Below are 18,087 nucleotides of genomic sequence, written 5' to 3' on the forward strand. Positions count from 1 at the left end.
TACCGGTGTCAACCATGGCGCTAATAGCGCCATGGTTAACGCCTGGGTCGTAATGAGGCCCCTTGTCTGTATATAGACCCCTTTCAAAAAAGTACCTGCCAATCAAGGAGCAAAGCGATGCTTTATTGAATGATGTAAGCCTGCATTCTAACCTATTGACTGGTGCCTCCATGTCCTGGCTGTCACTTCATCACCACCCCTCGTCACAGGCTCCTCCCGGGGACTTCACGTGGCCCCTGCCGAGCCCCTACTTACCTTTGCACCTTTCCCTATTCTGCTGCCTTCCCTCAGTCACTGCATCCTGAATATCGCTGCCAGGGCTTTAAGTGGGCTGGGGCTAGCCCAGGGAGAGTTCCTTCAGTCCTTGACAGGGTGCACCGACAGAAGTTTAATACCTGTGCAGCATCGGACAGCCCCAGAAAGAAATGCATGCTGGTAAGCCGTCTGTGTGCCTCTCAAAGCAGGACAGTTAACATCTGTGCGTTTGTGTGTGGGGCGGGGGGGTGTGATTGAAAACGCCTTATCCGCCACCCCCAGCGCCAAGCCATGGATTGGTCAGTGCTAAGGTGTGGTGGGAAAGAGTTGCAGTGTTGTCTCGGTCTCTCTCTCTCTCTCTCTCTCTCTCTCTCTCTCTCTCTCTCTCTCTCTCTCTCTCTCTCTCTCTCTCTCTCTCTCTCTCTCTCTCTCTCTCTCTCTCTCTCTCTCTCTCTTTCTCTCTCTTTCTCTCTCTCTCTCTCTCTCTCTCTCTCTCTTTCTCTCTCTCTCTCTCTCTCTCTCTTTCTCTCTCTCTCTCTCTCTCTCTCTTTCTCTCTCTCTCTCTTCTCTCTCTCTCTCTCTCTCTCTCTCTCTCTCTCTCTCTTTTCTCTCTCTCTCTCTCTCTCTCTCTCTCTCTCTCTCTGCACTTAATCACTAACCTTTATTCCTTTATTTAGCAACAAAATGTAACTGCTTCAGTCTCTGGCGACCTGGACATTGCTGGTGTGTCTCTAACGAGAGGGTCGTTTTAATGACAAAAGTGGCCCTATGCACTACAATTAGGGGCAATTGATTGCCACGCTGGCCGTCCTTGGATTGTCTGGATCTTGACCGCAGGTCTGAGGAGGGCGAGAGCATCCATACATTTGATAATTAAACCCCTTTTCATTAGTGGGAGAAACCACCTACAAAGCAATTTAAATGCACGGGAAAGGTACTTTCCTGGCAATGCCGAAATGGCAATAACTGGCTATTGATGGTGGCAGGTGCAAAATGGTGCAAGTACCTGCGCACATAATGGCTGTGCCTGGCAAATGCCTAACACTTATACACAAGCCAAAACTGTTGACTTTGCCAATGCTTGTTCTTACAGGACTTCATGAAGCCAGACCTGGTTAAGCCATTTTCATTACGCCAGTAGCGTGTTTAGAACTCCAATAAAGTAATTGGGAGAACACCAGCTGGCACTTTGAGTGCAAGGTTTGATGGTAAGGCTTGTAAAAGCGATCTGAAAGAGTTCCCATGAGGGGGTGTTTTGGGCAGGGAGGGGCAAGACTGGGTGGGATTGGCCAAAGGTATTAGCATGGTCATGGGCAGTAAGTGGGTGGGCACATAGCCAAACAACACCTACAAGCTTTCTATCCCTCACAAATGCCTCACAAATTTCTCCCTCTATGTTCTCTAATGCAATAGTTGTCACTAATAGGTGGCGCTCAAGCGCCACCTAATAGCCAAAACTAAAAACACGATTTTATTAAGTATATGTGTTATTAAATATGATTGTGTGTGTATATAATAAAAAGTCTGTGTGCGTCTATCTATGTGTGCAGGTATATATTTCTTATGCATGGGAACCCATACAAGTGTATGGGTTCGCTTTTCTGTATCGCTAATTTGGGTAAAAGCATTATTTGCCATGTTCAGCAACAGCAATGGCAAAACCTGTGGTAGCAAACACCTATTTACACACATTATTAGAAGGCAGTATGGATACATTATCCATTTTACTATGTACACGTTTCTATACCATACACCACACATATACACAGTCAAGTCTAATGCCCCTCTTTTAGGTCACTCACGCCCAGCACAATTTGGCTACACTGCCTCTCAGAGCCCCGTCCTCGCTTTCAATTCCCACTTAGATTTCATATCCCAATTAAAGCACTGGTTGCTACCATAAAAATGGGATGAGGGTGTGACGCATCAACTTCCTAAGCACCAGTGGCCCAGGGATGAATATCAGTTTCTAAACCATTGATCAGCCCCACACCTCTAGTACACCCAAAGGGATCCGAACAGATTGGAAACACAAGCAAATTATAAACCTTGTTGTCTAATTTTGGTAACGTGGACGGAACGGCAGGCTTATCTCCGCAAGGTCGTGGATCATTGGTTAGTTGCAACACAAAGAAAGTATAATTATTAGCCAATGATTAGTCAAGGTTGTATAGAAATATCTACTTCATTATTATCACAAGAGACAGTTCTAGCACACTACAAAATACAACCCAGCGTGTAAAGGAATGCAGAGGACAGTTTCAAAGAAGGAAAAGGGATGCACTCTGGATACTGACAGGAGTGTAGTCTGTACAGTAAATAATGGCAACAGCTCAAGGATACTTGGCTTTAGCACAAAGGGAGCAATGGGTCTTAAAATGTCTCTAGGGGCCTTTGGAGAAGGACCAGAGGGAAAGAACCACAATGTACATTGTGCTTGTAGGTGATCTTGGTGCTCAACAGGGTCGAGTCGGTTTCAGGGCGCTTTGCAGCTTCTGCAACAGAGTTCAAGATGGGAGGCAGCTGCAGGTATCAGGCGGCAAACAGTTGGGCGAGCGAAGCTGGATGGACGGCTGCAGACTGGCCTACACAGCGGTTCGGGGTCAGGAATCATTGGGCCTCATTATAAGTTTGCGAGTCCGGGAACTAGAGTACCGGTAGGCTTGCTGGTACCATAGTTCCCGGACCGGCAAACTACGAGTTGTGCTTGCGGGTGCCTTTCTGCCCGCTCGCGAGCACAGCATGTCGGATGCACCGGAACCGCTATGAACAGGAATGGGGAGCATCTTTTTTCTGGCGCCCGCAAATGGGCAATTACCGGTTCTGGCAGGGCAGTAATGACCCGGTAATTGCCCATTCGCGGGCGCTGAAAAAAATGACACCGGCGGCAGCCATGCCTGTAATACAACTGTTGCACTCCCTAAACCAAAGCCGTTCTCATTGGCCCTTGTTTTAGTACTGCTGGAAAATGCAGAGAGCTTAGCGCATGATGCGTTAGTATGGGGAAAGGACAGTGTGAATGCGATGCGGTCCCAGAGTTGTGGCATGCTACAGTTCTGTGTGGCTGGACTTTTTAACTGGTTGGCTTTCCTCTATTTGTTGTATCATGGTCCTGGAATCTAAAAGCACGTTGGAGTATTTCCAGGAACATTTTTGCCATGATAATGTACGGATCTGATAATGTGCGTTGATGGATCATAACTCAATGGTACAGCGGTGGAGGTGTTATGTACCAGGGGAGCCCGAGTGCTGCGGATGGGGTATTATAATGAGCTTTAATAAGGCCTCGTCTTACCAACAAATGACGCCAGATCACCAAACTATTAATATGATTGGACAAGCGGGAGAGCAAAGAGGTTCAATGAGTGAGATACTCCACCAGCTAATCACGCATGAATATTTTATGGATCACATAACTGCCTTTCCAAACTAGGCACCAAACATCCCAAAGCATTTTCATAATGGAAAACAATGAAATGCAGTTACAGGGAAGAGAGAGGGAAACTGACACATAGCGGAGGTGATTCGCAGGCATCGGAAAGACTTGCATGCAGTGGGTTTCTCTTTCCATAAAGAGCCGTCACTGTCATTAGAAGCATGTTCTTCACACCAGCATCTGCAGAGCGCCCAGGGAGGGGGACTGGAGGGATTAAAAGATTATTCGCCCAGTCCTTGCAGGGGTTTCAGATTTACAAAATCTAAGCACCAGTTCCTTGGCTAAATTGGCTTCTCCTGAGTGTGTAAATTGATGTAATCCCATATCATGACACAAGATAAGAGGATGGCCTGAATCTCAGAGGATGTGTGAGGCTTCCGTCACTGGGTCCCAGAAATGCTCCAATTCTCTCACAGCCCCATAACATGTGTGTTAAGGACAACACTTGTTGGTTGCATGCCTGGCGCATGGATGCATCCACCATCCTCCCACTAAGCATCCTATTTCAAGTCCAACAACCCATGTTCATCAACATTAGGCATGCCCGGCGATACGAGGTAGACATTTCTGCAAAACTTCAGCCAAGACTCATTTTCCATTTTCACCCCACTTCTTCAGGCCATGTGTGTGCAATATTGATAGATGATATAAGGGTCCAGTTTCCATTGACAGAAGACATACGAGTAAGGCAAAATGTGGCCCCTTACCAATATCTAAGAAGATACAAGAGCAAGGTGGAATGCAGCCCAGTTACCAATATCTCAGAAGACGTAATAGTAAGGCAGAATGCGTCCCACTACCAATAGCTCAGATGACATAAAAGTAAGGCAGAATGCAGCCCACATTCCAATATATAGTAAGGCAGAATGTGGCCCACTTACCAATATCTCAGAAGACATAATAGTAAGGTGATATGTGGCCCACTAGCAATATCTCAGAAGACATAAGAGTAAACCATAATGTGCCCCACTCACCAACATCTCAGAAGACATAAGAGTAAGACAGAATATGGCCCACTTACCAATAACTCTGAAGAGATAAGAGTAAGGCGGAATACAGCCCACTACCAATGTCTCAGAAGACATAAGAGTAAAGCAGAATGTGCCCCACTCACCAACATCTCAGAAGTCATAAGAGTAAGAGTAAGGCAGAATGTGGCCGACTTACCAATATCTCAGAAGAAATAAGAGTAAGGCAGAATGCAGCCCACTACCAATATCTCAGAAGACATAAGAGTAAGGCAGAATGCGGCCCACTTACTAATATCTCAGAAGACATATGAGTAAGGCGGAATACAGCCCACTACCAATATCTAAGAAGGCATAAGAGTAAGGTAGAATGCAGCCCACTACTAATATCTCAGAAGACATAAGAGTAAGGCAGAATGTAGCCCACTTACCAATATCTCAGAAGGCATGAGAGTAAGGCAAAATACGGCCCACTGCCAGTATCTCAGAAGGCATAAGAGTAAGGCAGAATGTGACTCACTTAACAATATCTCAGAAGACATAAGAGTAAGGTAGAATGCAGCCCACTACCAATATCTCAGAAGACATAAGAGAAAGGCGGAATTCGGCCCACTTACTAATATCTCAGAAGACACATGAGTAAGGCGGAATAGAGCCCACTACCAATATCTAATAAGGCATAAGAGTAAGGTAGAATGCAGCCCACTACTAATATCTCAGAAGACATAAGAGTAAGGCAGAATGTAGCCTACTTACCAATATCTCAGAAGGCATAAGAGTAAGGCGAAATACGGCCCACTACCAATATCTCAGAAGGCATAAGAGTAAGACAGAATGTGACTCACTTACCAATATCTCAGAAGACATAAGAGTAAGGCGGAATGCCGCCCACTTACCAATATCTAAGAAGGCATAAGAGTAAGGCGGAATGCCGCCCACTTACCAATATCTCAGAAGGCATAAGAGTAAGGTAGAATGCAGCCCACTACTAATATCTCAGAAGACATAAGAGTAAGGCAGAATGTAGCCCACTTACCAATATCTCAGAAGGTATAAGAGTAAGGCGAAATACGGCCCACTACCAATTTCTCAGAAGGCATAAGAGTAAGGCGGAATGCTGCCCACTTACCAATATCTCAGAAGGCATAAGAGTAAGGCAGAATGTAGCCCACTTACCAATATCTCAGAAGGTATAAGATTAAGGCGAAATACGGCCCACTACCAATATCTCAGAAGGCATAAGAGTAAGGCAGAATGCAGTCCACTACTAATATCTCAGAAGACATAAGAGTAAGGCAGAATGTGACTCACATACCAATAGCTCAGAAGTAGTCCAATAAGTAAAAGCCAGCCTCAGTTGTTTCAAGTTGAGTTTGTTAGAACTTAGTTTATTAAATGTGTACAACACCAGGATGCCGGCTTTCTCGGGCAAATGATACTAGACATAATAAGCATACAAATATTACTTTAAAAAACATCACACATGGGCCACAATAAAGTGCACAATCAGTCCAACCGCAAATGCATGCCAATGGGCAGTTAGCCACGCTGACGCCAAAAGAGTGTTTAGGGATTTCACCGGCATGTATTGAGCAGTGCATGGTCCGAGCAACACTCGAAGGGCGTGGAAAAGGCTCTGCTCCAGGGTCACAGGCATATTTCTCTGCTTGCCCAAGAAAAGGAACACATTGCCAATGACTAGTAGAGGGAAAGGCCTTGATAGATAATATGAAGACCCAGGTAGGTTGCCCAGGTAGGATCAGCTTGAGACACATCTGGGGCTTCCAGAGGATAGTAGTGGATTCAACTATCTACCCGGCTTTGCTTCTCCCTACCACTACTAAGTGTTCTATCATACACCTCTCTGACAGGCAAAGTACTTTGACGCCACAAACTAGGGCAGAAGGCGCTATACAAGTGCATTGAATCGGCTCCCGGACAGTCGGCCATTCAGTTTCTTCCGAGCAGGATCAAGATGTCTGTGGCACTTGAGACCCTATGTCAGGTGAATGGCTCTACTTTGGATGATTTTAAATGTATCCAGATGTTTTTTTGGTCTGCCTCATGCAGACACAATTGCAAAACCAGAACCTCAATGGAGCAAGACCTCAATGAGCGTGACCTAATCTTCGGGGTGTAGGAGGGAGCAACATTTCACAAGGTGGCCAAGGCACGCTTCACCACAGCAGTGACCTAAGGAACAAACATTAAAGTGGAGTCCAATAGGACGCACAGGACTGAGGGGCTCTGAGGCTACCCCAAGTGCCTCGGTCCAGGAAAAAGGAAGGGCGCCGGGGTCAGGGCCAAAGCCAAGCAGAAGAGCCTGTAACTTGCTTGCAATAAGGGACAGCCATGTGTCCTCCATCCAGATGTAGGCCTGCACCAAAGAGGTACCACCCCTTCGATACCCCGAGGGATGAGTACATGTAGAGCATGACTGAGTCTCCACATCGAATTCCGCCCTCAGGCGAACAAGGGGAAGCATGTAGGCCTCGAAAAGAAGCGCTCTTTCATGGCTGACAAGCGGCCCCGCGTTATGTGAGACACCGCGAACTAGTCCTGGCTTTTAACTGCATGCTGGGATTTGTAGGTGCATTCGTACAATGGGGAAAAGAAAACTACAAGTCCCATCATGCAATGGGAAAACTAGGATTGCCTTGAGATGTCACACATGACACAGGTCAACTTGGCAGCTATCTACTCTGCATACATGCATCCTTCCATGTTGGGTACATGTTTGAGTTCTTCAAGCGAAGGTCACTCATCAACTACAGTAACATCAGAGCAATTTATCTCTACTTCTAGTGGAAGGGGTTAGTCCTATGGATGCCTCCGTAAACAGAAAAGGATCCATATTTTATCTCAGTGACATTCGCCACCAACATTCTGGCAAGATTTCAGTCGGTATCTCCCATCATTCCTCCATTAAGTCACTGTGGAGATCGTCCGAAGCCTGAGGTTTCAGGGGTGTGCTCCCAGAGGCCTCTGCACCGCTTGTCATCAATCCATTTGTAGATATGTCTTGCACTACAGGCCTAGGGCTGTGTACCAAAGTCAGGCCTGTTCGGTGCATCATTCCCTGTGGAAGATGCAATTTGCTCAGGGCAATCCTTTCCCCAGATACAGGACTGCAACATTGCATCAAGGGTTTTAGGCAGTGGAACAGGTATCAAGCATGGTAGGAAGGTGATTCATTCACAGACAAATATTCAGGACAGTTTGAGCATGGGTCATCTGTCCAAATACATGTGTTCTCAGGATAACAAGGCTTCAAAAAAGTGGCCACCTGGGGTGGGTCACTTTACTGCCCTCAAGGTGCCATGGTAGAGATTGCCAGGGTCCACCGAGTTTTCAAATCAAGGATAGAAAACATATGTGGCTCATGAGGATGTCCGCTGTGCAGCAGAAGAGAACTGTGGCCCAAGCCCCAGAAGCCAGCAACTACAGGTATGTAGGTGTATCTCTGTGAGATTGGCAAAGATCTAAATTCCCCAATATTTGATCTCTGTAGGGCAACATCTGAAGTCTTATCCTGCAAGGATATATTTCTGACAAGAACAAGAGATTGGGATACCTTCAGGTTTGGACCAATTAACTTTAAACGCGGAGATCCTGGGTGATACAGTGACTCTTGTTAAAAGAGCATGCCATGCCTCGAATTCATCTTTCCGTCACCAGCGTGCAGCCAGGTCGTTTGATTCACGCCACAATAAGTCACACATTGGGATTCCATCATCTTTTTGGATCTGAATTGCCGGTGGTTCTACTGCCAATATAGCCACAGATATGAAAGCGGAACTCCTTTTCTCATGCTTCTTTACAGAGGACAAGGTTTAGATTCAGGGTCATTGGCAAGCACTGATGCTGTGAGATAATCGCCGAGAAGCTGCATCACGATGAGGAACTCTGGGCCAAAGCTGATTTTTCGCCGTTTCCAATAGCTAGTCCCATTCAACATAGTTGAATGCCTTTTCTGCACTCAGAGGTATTGTTGGTAGTGACAGGCTTCGTCACATCTTTTCACCAAAAACCATATACGCTTTGCCATGTTCCGAGCGACACATCTGGATTTCAGTTGCCTGTGGGTGGATCAATTGAGTGATGATATTTGCCAGAACTTTGAAGTTGGTATCACTCAAGCTAAGAGGTCTATGGAGGGGCCATAATATGCTACTATCCGGGCAGGCCTCTATGCCAAGGCTCTGCGACTTTTGGCTCCCCAGATGTTTTGGACTTCAACTCCCATCATCCCTACCCAGAATAGCCAATGGTGAGAGATTGCATTTGGGAGTCGCAGTCCAAAACATCTGGAGAGCCGCAGGTTGCAGACCTCAGCTCTCGGATGTCAGATCACCACAGTGGTGATGGGCGCAGTACGAAACCTATTAATCTACCATAACATTTTGTCAGTATTCTATGTTTTTTTCTTCGAAGTTCAGTGATAAAGCATGTGCCAGCCATGCCAGAAAGGTCATCTTTGGAGCAGTCTCAAGTAGCAATCCGAGTAGCAATATGCTAGCCGGATCTGGAAGGACCCTATCATTTTTCACATGTAAGCCATCGTGGCCTGCTCCCTTCCAGCTAGTAATGGAACTAATTGCAGCCCAGATTGTTTCTTCCATGGAAATGGGTCCCTCTGTCATGTGTACATCCTCTGCACTGAAGCTGGCCATTGCTCTACAACTAAAGCAGTCCTCCTGAGAGCCATTGTTTAATACAGCCTCTGGCTCCTCATATAACCCTCATTGATAACACCTCGATTTGCTGTTTCTTTGTTTGCTCTTTAAGTGATACACTCACCATTCAAAGGAATATCCACTATGAATCTGTCAATTTCCATGTATTTCAATGGACGAGCTAACAGCCGGCCATGCTGCCCACGCTGTTTGAAACCATTCTTTATTAGTTGGAAGAGAGCATGTCTAATCTTCCCTGAAAGCATCTTATTCAAGTCACCGTTCCTCTTCACCGCCACATTTGAACCCTGGCATGAGTCATATTCAATTTCGCGTGTTTATCTTATGTCATTGCAAACGTACAGAGTGAGGTATGAACTCCAGGAGGGTCTCATGGCGCTAGAAGGAGGAAACCTCAATAAGATGATACTGGAAGTTAGGGAATGGCTCAAGTCTACAGGATCTGTCTAATCTCCAATGAGACTTGTTTTATGTTGCCTCCTGAAAACAAAAGGGTCTCCATGCTCTGTTTTAGGTTGTGTGTATCACATGTATACCACAAAAAGGCTGCTTTTGAGTGCATAGGATTAGTTATAACAATAAGGGTACCGGAGTGAGGCAACTCATTGATTAGGCTATGTTGATATTTGAGAATGTGCAAGCCTGGCACAAGTGATTTATTTATTTATTTAAAAATCTATGTGGGCTAAGAATTCAGGGGGGCCCTAAAGGGGCGCAAAAAATATGTCTGGTGGGGGCATATATAGTGTGAGCTGCGGCCTCCAGGAATATTAGATGTTGCTTCATTACAATAAATGGACCCAGGAGTTGCCCCCCAAACTTCTGCACTGCCGCTGGAGGCCCAGCCTTGCGTAATCGAGAATAACCGTGTAATGTATGTGTGTTGCATTATGTAATATTATGTTACCAAGTTTATATACTGTGCCAAATCACCACCGTGGTAGTCGCAGAGTGCCTAGGCTTGTCAGAAAAGTGCAGTATTGTGCTTCTGGCAGGGGTTTCCAGACCGATTTGGGGTGATTTTCCCGAGGTAGAAATGTTCGAGGGAGAAATGACCGAAGATTATTTGTTCGAAATAATCTTTGGTCATTTCTCCCCTGAACATTCCCGATGTGCCCAAACCCTCTCCCCACACTCCCACCCACGCCCCTACCTCCACCCCCAACACACCCACACCGCCACCCCTAACCCCACCCCCTTACTTAACTTGCCTTCCGTCTCGCTGGTCCCTGCGACGCCTGTCCCCTTTCAATTCCGTGATTGGGAACCGCCGCCGAAGGGTCCTTTTCTTTTTTTTTTGTCGGGCAGCTGCGGAGTGTCCCCCGCAACCCCCGCTCACTATACTGTATAGTGTTGTGTGGCGCACCCCCACAGCCTTTTTTTTAACTACCCTACCTAATATACATACCACAAAAAGTTCGAACTTTTGGTAGTATATATATTAGGTCTTTTGGTGGGGTAGGTAAATTGGATTCAGTCATTTTGGGCAAATCCCAGAGACAGCGCACAACCGGAGAAGACCTGATTCCTTAAGGGTCGTTTTCTAAGTCCCCAGAATATAAATAAAATATTAAAGACTGGTGTGACACCTTTAGACCTGTCCAACTGCTTCTTTTTTTTTACTTCAGGGTACTTGCAAGATTTTTGGAGGCAGGGGTGCATGGAATGAGCTTTCTGCCTCCCCTTTTGCTCCACCTCCAAAATCCACTTGGTTTTCTGTCAGCGTGGTATTTTAATGCTAGGGGAAAACCAACAGCTTCCCAGGGAACCTTCCTGCTTTTTACACCTGCTAAATGTAAATGGATTCCATCGGAATCCTTTTAGATGGCATCTAGCATGCGCCTACGGCCGGCAGCATTTGCACTGTGTGCAGTATGCTTTTGCTTGTTCTTGCTCCTTTTTTTGCACTTTATGGTACAAATTACGAAATAAAGGGAAGCTTTTGCACATAAGTGCATACATAACATGTGCCCTCTGTGCAATTTACACATCTAAATGACTTCCCCACCCTTTTTCCCCACCATTGTTGGCTATTCGGTGGTGCTAATGCACCATCTATAAGCCAAAACTATTGCAGTCCAACTATGATGGAGATAGGATATGAGGAGGGACACAAAGCTTGTAGGTGTTGTTTGGTTATTTCTCCAGCCTGTTCACTACTGATCGCCATGCAAGTCCCTATGGCCATTCCCGGACACTTGCTACTCTTCCATGCCCAAAATGCATCCTCCTGGGATATCTTTGAGCTAGCTTTATAAACATTATTATCAAACTCTGTGCTGGAAAGGCCTGCCAATGTTATTTTAAAGCAGCCTGTAAATGTGGTAGTGGTATAATACAAATGGCTTAAATAAGTCGGCCTTCAGCCCCTTGATTTATAAGCAGTATGTGTGTCCTTCACTGAAGTCCTGTTAAAAACAAGCATTGTCAAAGGCAACAGTCTTGGCTTGTGTCTAGCTGTTTGCCAAGCACTAATTTCATTTGCAGTGCCCACGTACTCTCACAGTTTTTCAACTGCTATCATCAATGGCCAGTTGGTACATTGCAGCACTGCCTGGCTCTGAGGGATTCGACCATCAGCATGGGGAGTGTGTTCGCTTGCCTGGGCTTTTTTTGATGATTTTTTAGGAAATGGAATGATGAAAAATCAACCTCCGAAAATGTGCGGGGCTAATCCGCACACATTTTCTAATGCTCGCTGCACAACAAACACATAGTGTTTCTGGGAGACACAGCCTACAGGCGCATTCCTCCCTGTCACATTTATATGACAGGTGACAGCGAGAGGTGCACAAAAACATCTGGAGCAGAAGGACACCACCTTCCTCCTCCCATGGACAGCATAAATAAATATCAAAGGCTCCATGGATCCGCCCTGTTCTACTGCCTAAGTTCTTTGTGGTGGTGGCGGCGCATACAGATGAGTGTCAATTGAAGCAGTCCTGCGAAAAGGCCTGGTCACAGAACTTAACAAGGCAGGAAAACTAACAACTATTTCACATACAATGGGCCTCATTACAAGTATGGAGGTAGCCATGCTGCTATTAGCGCCATGGCTGCTTCCATACCGGGCTCCAATGCCGGGGTCTGTGAATGAGGAATTACCAGGTCATTCCGATCTTGGAGGACCCGGTAAATCCCCATTCTGTAGACCATTCCCCATTCCCATTGAGCCCCAATAGGGCTCAATGGGAATGGGAAAGGCGCTAATTACGGGCCCGCAAATAGCGGGCCCGTTATTAGCACCCTGGTCCCTTAGAGGGACCCTCAAAGGACGTGTGGTCAGACCACACGTCCTTTGCGGGTCCCACTAAGGGACCTTGGAATTGGCCGGTAAGGGTTTAACGGCACCGGCATCATTACCGATGACCGTTAACCCTTACCGCCCAACTCAGAATAAGGCCCCTAATGTGTCAACTTGAAGCTAGTTCCCACCCCTCTGTATGAAGGACAGTTAATGGCATATCTGTGTCCACTATTTACTGTAGGTAACCCCTGCAGAGAGGACCCCTTTCAGAGGGATAAATATGTGATTTAAGGGAGACAGGGGGCCTCATTACGAGTTTGTAGGTAGCCATGGTGCTATTAGCGCCATGGCTGCCTCCAAACTCGGGTCCGGGTTCCTTGAATGAGGAATTACCGGGTCATTCCAACCTTGGAGGACCCGGTAATTCCTCATTCGAAAAGCCCATCCCCATTCCCATTCGAGCCCCCATAGTTATTAGCTCCCTGGTCCCCTTGCAGGACCCGCAAAGGACGTCTGGTCTGACCAGACGTTCTGAGCGGGTCCCGCAAGGGAACCTCGTAATAGGGCGGAAGGGGTTTACCGGGGCACTGGCACCATTACCGGCGCCGTTAAACCCATTCCGCCCACCTCGTAATGAGGCCCAGGAAGTCTGCTCTCATCACAAACTTCAAAGGAGACCTGTGCTTTGAGCAAGAGTCACAGAGGGATCAGTTAACCAGAGTGACACTTTGATCTATAACAGGCAGGAAGATGAGTGGGATTTAGGGGTACATGGTGTAACCCCTTGCCTTTCCTGTTGCAAAGCACTCTAGTCCTGACCTCAAGCTTAACAAAAAATTGTTGCTGGGGACCACGGATTGGTTCCTTAAGGTAGGCTTAGCCTGAACCAATCACTGGTGCCCATTTAGCTTTAAATTTGCACCCTAATGCCTGAGGGCTATGGCGCGGTAGAAATAAATAAATAAATAAATAAAAAAGGGCTGATACCCTCACTTAGCAGATCATCCGACGACTTCGAAAGGAGTAAGAAGGACTCATTTGGGCCCAGGCTACAGGTACAGTCTGCCTTACATTTTCCGCCAGAGAACGAAGACCAGGATTTCCAAGAGGGAAGCAAGATTCCTCCTCTAAACATCTCCCAGAGAACAGAAGGAAATACCGGACTCAGAGGACCCATCCAGCCAATCCAGAACCGGTACCCAGCCAGCACGCAGCGTGCCCTGCTAGGTTCTGCCAGCAAGCTTCCTAGGTGGGAAGTGTCAGAGAGTCTCTGAGCAAAGGACAAGGCCGTTGTCTGCAAACACTCTCCTCAGCTTTGGGTCGTCCGTCTTAAAGGACCACACAAGCCCTGCGAAGAAACTAGGATGAATGCCACTCAAGCATCAACCAGCGTCCATCTTTTAAGGACATTTTCGAGGCAGTCGATCCCTCGAAATGCGACCGGCTGCACCACTGACTGTTGTCACGCTGCAGTCACAAAAGCCATCCAAGACGCCTCAACCAACGTTCCAGATCCACCAACCAGCACAGAGACAATGATTCTTGACTCTGAGTCCCGGTGTAGGCCAGCCTTAGCCATCCATCCAGCCTCGCTTGCCGAACTGCCTGCCGCCTGATACCCGCAGCTGTCTACCGTCTTGAACTCTGTCGCAGGAGCTGCAACGCATCCTGAAACCGACTCAATGCTGTCGAACATCAAGAACATCGCAAGCACCAGGTACATTGTGGTTCAGTCCCCCTGGTCCTTCTCCGAAGACCCCTGGTGACATTCACGACCCCTTGCTCCCTTTTTGCTGAAACCAAATAACCTTGACAGTTAAGACTGATTGATTTACCGATTACCCTCCTGTCAGTATCCTGAGTGCATCCCTTTCCTTCGTGAAACTGTCTGTCCTCTGTGACTCCTTTACAGGGTGGGTTGTATTTTGTAGTGTGCAAGAACTAAGAACTTTCTGTCGTAATAATAAGAATCCGGTAAGATATCACAGTGAGCTAAGCGCTCACCCCTGACATCTGTGTGCAGCCTGCAGTGGCAGGATCGAATCCTGACAGGGTCAATTCAGCCTTTCATCATTCCGATGTCGATAAAATGAGTACCACTCTGTGGGATAGTAATGACTTCTGTTATTTGAGCGCTCTGAGACCTGTGGGTGTGTAGCGCTGTTTAAGAAATAAAATATTATTATAAAGTAGATATTTTTCTACATCCTTGACTGGACAGTCAGTCCCTTTTATCATTGGGTAATAATTGTATTTTCGCTGTGTTGCAACTAACCAACGATCCACGACCTTGTGGCGATAAGCCTGCAGTTCCGTCCACATTACCAAAAATTGGACAAGGAGGTTTATAATTTACTTGTGTTCCAACCAGATCGGATCCGTTCTGGTGTACTAAAGGTGTGGGGATGATTGATGGTTTACACACGGATATTCATCCCTGGACCACTGGTGCCCCGGAAGTTGATTTGCCACACTGGCAAATGCCTTTTCTATGCATACACAAAAGCCAAAATCCGTTTTTCCATGTCGCGACTCTCGGAACTGTGCTGGCCTCTGGAGATGACACCAGAGAACATTTACAGATAAGCCTGCAGTTCCGTCCACATTACCAAAAATTGGACAAGGAGGTTTATAATTTACTTGTGTTCCAACCAGATCGGATCCGTTCTGGTGTACTAAAGGTGTGGCATAGCTCTCAACTCACCCGCTTTTGGCGGGTGTCACCCGCCCTGTAAAGGGCTCACTCACCCGCCAAGCCTCCTGCACGCCCATTCATTCTAATGGTCGTCTCACCCGCCAAAAACAAAATCAGGTGATTTCACCCGCCTTTGCAACACAAATGGTTGAGAGCTATGGTGTGGGGATGATTGATGGTTTACACACGGATATTCATCCCTGCACCACTGGTGCCCCGGAAGTTGATTTGTCACACTGGCAAATGCCTTTTCTATGCATACACAAAAGCCAAAATCAGTCTTTCCATGTCGCGACTCTCGGAACTGTGCTGGCCTCTGGAGATGACACCAGAGAACATTTACACTTACTAAATGATTCACACACAAAAGGATGGAGCGTACACTACTCAAATTTTCCTGTAGATTTGGGAATTAATGTACGTCATTTTCTTATGAAATAATTTCTGTCGTTTGCATTGCATTGCTAGTTCTTATTGTGACTCGCCCCATAGCATGTTGGGTAACCCAGATGTCTAAGCTCTTGACCAAGCACCGCCAGTGCCCACGTTTGAGCCAAGTGCGCGCACAGGATCAGGTGAAGCGCCGCGAACCAGCACTCGGGAGCACGTGGCGCTATTCAAAACCACTCAACTATAAGAGCTGCTGCTATTGGTCAGGACCTCAGAGGCAGACGCGGGTAGGCCGCTCTGCGGGCCCGCACACCTGCTCCTCAGCCGCTTCTGATGAAAGCCTGCACGCAGCCCTTTTCACGCGCTTCTGCAGGGGCCTCTTACAGAACAAGCCGCGACTTCCGAGTCCACTTATCCCGTCTCCAGGAGAGCGAGAGAACATTACTGCCTGAGCTGTGCCAGTTAAATTTAGCTGTTTCTTAAGCATCTCGCCTGAGCCCCGGCAACGTGTTCAGAGAACGCTGTCACTCCTAAAGTCCCAATTACCGAACAACCAATACCCCAGGGAGCGTGGCTAAGAGGCGGAAGTGGATGCCAGCAAAAATATGGGCGAGCAGTGCTTGAATCTATGATGCAAATCACCTGTCCGGGAATTCGGGGGAAAACAAATGGCTTCACAGAGAGCACATCTGCTCACGAGTGCAGGCCTTTTAGGGAGGTCTGCTAAATAGCCTTCGTAATCAGAAGAGTATTATTCTAGGAAATGGGAAATTATTAGATTTCATAGGCCTGGAAAATAAATACCCCTGATGTTGCACTACAGGAAAAACGATGCCTTCCATTAGCAATTTAATTGGAGAAAATGAAGACGTGAGCGTCCACTGGAGTACAGTGACTGCCTGCTGTCTGTGCAAAGAGCAGAGAGTGACTGGGAGCTGTCCGTCCAGAGATCGGTGCAGAGTGGCAGCTGGGCGCTGAATGACTATCAGTCAAACAGAGATCAGAGAGTGACTAGCACCTCTGTGCAGAGAGTTTTCTATGAGAGACTACCCACTATGTATGCAGAGATAAGAGACTGACTAGCAACTGTCTGTGGAGAGGGAGCAAAGGGCGAATGGCATCTGTATGTGCAGTGATAGAAGAGTGACTTACAGCTGTGTGCAGAGGGATCTGAGTGGCTGCTAGCTGTCTGTGCAGAGATTTTAGAGTGGCTGCCAGCTGTCTGCACAAAGCTCATAGAGTGATTACCAACTGCATGCAGAGATCTGAGAGTGAATGACTGTGTAGAGCCAAGTGACCGGCTAAGTAACTGATAGTTGTCTATGCAGAGATCCGAGAGTGACTAGTACCTCTCTGCAGAAAGTTTTCTGCGAGAGACTACAGGCTATGCATGCAGAGATCAGAGACTGACTAGCAACTGTCTGTGGAGAGGGAGCCAAGGGTGAATGGCATCTGGATGTGCAGTGATAGGAGAGTGACTTACAAGTGTGTGCAGAGGGATCTGAGAGTGGCTGGCAGATGTCAGTGCAGAGATCTCGGAGCGGCTGGCAGCTGTCTGCGCAGAGCTCATAGAGTGATTGCCAACTGCTTGCAGAGATCTGCGAGTGAATGACTGTGTTGAGCCAAGTGACTGGCTAAGTGACTGATAGTTGTCTATGCAGAGATCCGAGAGTGACTAGCACCTCTGTGCAGGGAGTTTTCTGCGAGAGACTACAGGCTATGCATGCAGAGATCAGAGACTGACTAGCAACTGTCTGTGGAGAGGGAGCCAAGGGTGAATGGCATCTGGATGTGCAGTGATAGGAGAGTGACTTACAAGTGTGTGCAGAGGGATCTGAGAGTGGCTGGCAGATGTCAGTGCAGAGATCTCGGAGCGGCTGGCAGCTGTCTGCGCAGAGCTCATAGAGTGATTGCCAACTGCTTGCAGAGATCTGCGAGTGAATGACTGTGTTGAGCCAAGTGACTGGCTAAGTGACTGATAGTTGTCTATGCAGGGATCCGAGAGTGACTAGCACCTCTGTGCAGGGAGTTTTCTGCGAGAGACTACCGGCTATGTATGCAGAGATGAGAGACTGACTAGCAACTGTCTGTGGAGAGGGAGCTAAGGGTGAATGGCATCTGTATGTTCATTGATAGGAGAGTGACTTAAAACTGTGTGGTGAGGGATCTGAGAGTGGCTGCCAGCTGTCTGTGCGGAGATCTCAGAGTGGCTGGCAGCTGTCTGTGCAGAGCTCATAGAGTGATTACCAACTGTGTGCAGAGATCTGAGAGTGAATGACTGTGCAGAGCTAAGTGACTGGCTAAGTGACTGACAGCTATCTATGTAGAGATCAGAGAAAGACCAGCAACTGTGTGCAGAGAGATCTGAGTGTCTCTAAAGCTGGCTGTGCAGAGACTAG

This window comes from Ambystoma mexicanum, chromosome 9 (genome assembly GCF_040938575.1).
Source record: "Ambystoma mexicanum isolate Mex_15411 chromosome 9, UKY_AmexF1_1, whole genome shotgun sequence".
Taxonomy (NCBI): domain Eukaryota; kingdom Metazoa; phylum Chordata; class Amphibia; order Caudata; family Ambystomatidae; genus Ambystoma; species Ambystoma mexicanum.